The sequence below is a fragment of the Panthera pardus genome, unplaced genomic scaffold (assembly GCF_024362965.1).
Source record: "Panthera pardus isolate Hobbes unplaced genomic scaffold, ASM2436296v1 HiC_scaffold_25, whole genome shotgun sequence".
NCBI lineage: Eukaryota > Metazoa > Chordata > Mammalia > Carnivora > Felidae > Panthera > Panthera pardus.
The window spans coordinates 56547878-56553392 of NW_026526821.1; the positions used below are offsets into that span (position 1 = coordinate 56547878).

The 5515-nt window shown below is 36.3% G+C and overlaps 1 non-coding gene across 1 annotated transcript; it reads right to left on the reverse strand.

Moving 5' to 3' along the window:
- Nucleotides 1-4791: 4791 nt before the first annotated feature.
- On the reverse strand, nucleotides 4792-4899 carry LOC128773613 (U6 spliceosomal RNA). Its single transcript, XR_008417965.1, has one exon. It is a non-coding gene; the product is annotated as a U6 spliceosomal RNA (small nuclear RNA).
- Between the last annotated feature and the right edge of the window lie 616 nt (nucleotides 4900-5515).

Here is a 5515-nt window from a genome sequence, read left to right on the forward strand (position 1 = left end):
AATCAAAACATATATTGAAACAAATGAGAACGTAAACATACCGTAACTAAATTATGGGATGCAGCTAAAGCAGTGCTAAGAGAGAAATTTATAGGTTACACGCCTACGTTAAAAAAAAAGAAACTCACATAACTTTATAGTTCAATAGAAGAAAAAGAAATGAAGCCCAAAGTTAACAGAAGGAAGGAAGTAATAAATGTGAGACAAAAAATAAATGAAATTTAGAATAAAAAAGTAGAAAATATCAAAAAGCTAAAGTTGGGTTTTTTAAAGCAAAAACAAAATTGAAAAACTAGCTAAATTTACCAAGAGAAAAGAGAAACCTAAAATAAATACAATTATAAATGAAAGAGGATTCATTACAACTGATACCACTGAAAAGCAAAGAATCATAAGACTCCCAAAAGGATTAATATGCCATCAAATTGGACAACCTGAAAGAAATGAAAACCTCCCAGAAATTATATGACCTGCCATGTCTGAATCATGAAGAAATAGAAAATTTGAGCAGATCGATCACAAGAGATTGAATCAGTAATCCAAACCTCCCAAAATAACCCTCCCCAAACCAGAAGCTTCACAGGTGAACTCTCCCAAACATTTAAAGAAGAATTAATGCCAAGCCTTCACAAACTCTTCTGAAATTTGAAGAAGAGGGAGTACTCCCAAATTTATTTTATGAGGCCAGCATTATCCTCGTACCAAAGCCAGGTAAGGATAATACAAAACAAGCAAACAACACAAACTATAAACCATTAGACTTGATGAATATAGATGCAAAAAATCTCAACAAAATAAAGCAAAGCAAATTTAACAACAAATTAAAAGAATCATACACCATTATCAAGTCTCCCTGGGAAGCAAAAATGGTTAAAAATATGCAAATAAGTGTGATAGACTACATTAATAGTACAGTTTGTCTTTCAAGACAAAAATCACATGACCATCAGGAGATGCAGAAAAAGCATCTGACAAGATTCAACACCCTTCATACGTTGAAAACTGTCAACAAATTGGGTTTAGAAGCAGCATAACAAAAGCCTTCTATGGCAAACCCATAGTTAACCACATCCTCAATGGTGAAGGGTTGAAAGCTTTTCCTCTAAGATTGGAGACAAGATAAGGGTGCCCATTCTTTTGTTTTTTTAAGTTTATTTATTTGGGGATGGGGACAGAGGGAGAGAGAGAAAGAGAGAGCCCCAAGCAGGCTCCATGCTGTCAGAGCAAGCCCGACATGGGGCTTGAACTCACAATCCATGAGATTATGGAGATTATTTGACCTGAGCCCAAATCAAGAGTTGGATGTTTAACCAACTGAGCCACCCAGGCACCTGAAGGGTGTCCATTGTCACCACTCCTTTTCAACATAGTATTGGAAGTCCTAGCCAGGCAATAAGGTAAGAAAAAGAAATAAAAGGCATTCAAATCAGAAAGGAAGAAGTAAAATAATTTCTGTTTGCTGATAATTTAATCTTGCATATAGAAAATCCTAAAGACTCAACCAAAAAACTGTTGGAACTAATCAATGAATTCAATAGTTTCACAATACAAAACCAACATATAATACTAGTTGGATTTCTACATGCCAACAGCGAGCTATCTGAAAAAGAAAGAAATAAACTAATCTTATTTATAATAGCCGCCAAAATAATAAATTACAGGAATAAATTTAACCAAGGGCATGAAAGATCTATATACAGAAAACTATAAGATACTGATGAAAAAGACTAAAGACACAAATAAATGGAAGATAATTTGTATTTATTGATTATGAGCGTTAATATTGTTAAAATGTCCGTACTATCCAACACCACTTACAGAGTCAATGCAACCCCCATCAAAATCTCAATGGCATTTTTCATAGAAAGAGAAAAAAAAATCCTAAAATTCACACGGAATCACAAGAGACCCCAAATATCCAAAGCAATCTTGAGGAAGAACAAAGTTGGAGACACAGATCAAGGAAACAGAATCAAGAGCCCAGAAATAAATTCTAGTATATATAGTCAACTAATATTTGAGAACAGAACCAAGAATACTCAATAGTATATTGATACACCTTTGTGTAAGGATTGTCTATTCAATAAATGGTGCTGGGAAAACTGGATATCCACGTGCAAAAGAATGGTATTTGCTCTTTTACACCATTAGCAAAAATTAACTGGAAATGCATTAAGGACTTAAGCACAGGCACGAAATTGTAAAATTCCTAGAAGAAAACACAGGAAACACACTCCTTGATGTCAGTCATGTCCATGGGTTTTTGGAAATGACACCAAAAGCACAGGCAACAAAAGCAAAAATTTGAAAGTGGACCTATATCAAAATAAAAAGCCACTACACAGCCCCATAAATAATGAACAAATTGAAAAGCGTATGAAACGGCAAAAGGTATTTGCAAACCATATATCTGATAAAGGGTTAATACCCAAAACATGTAAGGAACTCATATAGTTCAATGGCAAAACCAGAAAGCCCAGTTAAAAACTGGGAAGAGAAGTTAAATACACATTTTTCCAAAGACATACTAATGCCTGATAAGTATATGAAAAGGTACTTAACATCACTAAATCATGAGGAAAAAGCAAATCAAAACAAGGTATTACTTCATATCTGTTAGAATGGCTATTATCAAAAAGACAAGAAATGACAAATATTGGAGAGTATGTGGAGAAACGTGAACCGTTGTGTACCATTGGTGGGAATGTAAATTCATGCAGCCACTATGGAAAATAGTATAAGGATTTCTTTAAAAATTCAAAACAGAACTACCGTATGATTCAGCAATCTCACTTCTAAGTATGCATAGAGAAAAATGAAATCACCATATCAAAGAAATGTCTGTACTCTCATGTTCATTGTGGCATTATTTACAATAGCCAAGACATGGAAAAAACCTAACTATCCATCAATGGATGAATATATAAAGCAGATGTGGTGTGTGTGTGTGTGTGTGTGTGTGTGTGTGTACACAATGATACATATATACATAATGGAGTAATATTCGGCCATAAAAAAGAAGAAAATGCTGTCGTTTGTGACAGCATGGATGGACCCTGAGGACATTATGCTAAGTGAAATAAGACAGAGAAAGACAAATACTGTATGATTTCACTTACATACAGAATATAAAAACATCAAACTCATAGAAGCAGAGAGCAGAATGGTTGTTGCCAGGGGCAGAGGGGTGGGGAAAATAGGCAGATATTGGTCAAAAGGTACAAACATCCAGGTAGAAGATACGTTCTAGGGACCTAATGTACAAGGTGGTGACTATAATTAACCATACTGTACCGTATACTTAAAGGTGGCTATGAGAATAGAGCTCTCATGTTCTCCCATTACAACAAAGTTTGTAATTAGATGGGGTGAAGGATGTGCTAAGAGACCTAATTATAATAGCGTGTCATAATATACTCGTATCAAATCATCACATGGTGCACCTTAAACTTACATAATGTTTTATGTCAATTATTTTTCAATAGACCTGGGGGTGGAGAAAGATGGCTAGAAAGAGCTTGTGTAGGCAAGTAGTGTTCATTTTAAATGTTCTGACAAAGAAATATCTAAGCAAAGACCTGAAAGGAGTGAGGGATTAAGCCATGCAGATATTTGAGGCAAGAAGTTTCCAGGCAGACATAAAATTAAGTGTAAAGCAAAATCTGGACAAGAGAAGGCAAGTGCGATGCTTAGGTTGTAAAGTGGGAGTGAGCCACTGACTTCCAGCTCATGCAAATAGCACTTGATCCTGGAGAGGCCCTGGAGGCAAGCTGTATCTGGCAAATTTCTGGAATAGTAAGGTGTTGAGTCAGCCTGGAGCAAAGGAACCAGTATGGAGAGCAGCTGGTGAGTTCAGAGGCGTAAGGAGGCCACCTTAGGCCTCCCAGGCATTGTAGGGAGATTGGCTTTGATCTGAGTGAAATGAGCTATTGTAAGGTTTTAAGCTGAGGAGTGCTGTAATACAGGTTAAAAAAGAAAAGAGGAATAAAAACCAAGAAAGAATGAAATAAAACCGCCCTTCTGTTGAAAAAAATAAATAAAACTGCCCTAACAGCAGATGGTATAGTTACCATAGAAAACCTAACAAAGTCAACAGAAAGCGTGTTGGAAAAATCAGAGATGGGCATGGTTGTTGGATTTGAAGTCAGCAATGAAACCAATAGTGTTCCTTTATGACAGAAGTACCAAAGACAAAATATTACAGAAACGAATATCTGATGTATAAGAACAAATGAGTAATATGTACATTGTCCAGGCACTAACTGAACAAAAATAGCCATGGTCTTTACGGATAAAATTTGAAAACTTTATTAAGACAAAAAGAAAGATTGGAATAAACTGAGATGCATCTTATGTACAGGATTTAATATTTAAAGATATCCATTGTAACCCAAAAAGTCAATGAATTTAATGCGAAAAAGACAGTATTTCCTTTTGGGGCAAACTTCAGATAGGCTCATTGCCCATCATGAACGATTTGAGGGGCGCCTAGGTGGCTCAGTCGGTGGAGCATCTGACTCCCGGTTTCACTCAGGTCGTGATCTCATGGTTTGTAAGTTCGAGCCCCGTGCTGGGCTCCACACTGACAGCACGGAGCCTGCTTGGGATTCTCTCTCTGTTTCTTTGTCTATCTGTCTCTCTCTCTCTGCTCCTCCCCCGCTCACACATGCTCACTCTCTCTCTCAAAATAAATAAACTTTAAAAAAAAAAAAAAAAAAGATTTTAATCCCTTAAGCTTGGGTTTCCTCTCTCTCTCTCTTTGTTTTTTGTTTTTTTGTTTTTTTGTTTTTTTTAAATATGGAACGCTTCACGAATTTGTGCGTCATCCTTGCACATGGGGCTACGCTAATCTTCTCTGTATGGGTCCAATTTTAGTATATGCACTGCCAAAGCGAGCGCGGGTTTCCTCTCCTATAACACAATTCGTGTTCAGGCATCCCCTGCCCTGTGGGAATGGGGCTTGGAGAGCCTACACAAAAATGACGACAGTCTGGCTACTTCTATCAGCTATAACAAACGAGATCTCCTCTGTCTCTGTCTTGTAGTTTCACGTTCTCCGTCAGTAGAACGGAAACTAACTTGTTAACTTGCAAGTCGGTTACCCATATGGGAGAAAGTGAAATTGGATTCCCACCTGAAACCACACATCAAAATCGATTTCAGGTTGATTAAAGGCTTAGAAGCAAAAGCCAAATAATTAAAACTTTAAGATGACATTTTAGGAGAATCTTTATGACCTCAATACAAAGAGGAATTCATGCCGTAAGAAGTGGGAATTGTAATAAAAATTGATAAATTTAAATCTTTTAATACTGCAAATTTCTATTTATAAAAAAGGCCACGATCGTGGTGAAAAGATAAGCCATTAAACGGGAGAAGATATTGCTAATCCATATAACTGACAAGGGAGTAGTATTCAGAAAAAGTAAAGAACTCCTAATGTTATCAAAAAGAGAAAAACAAATCGACTTTTTAAATTAAGACAAATGCCGTGGAAGGACATTTCACTGAAGAT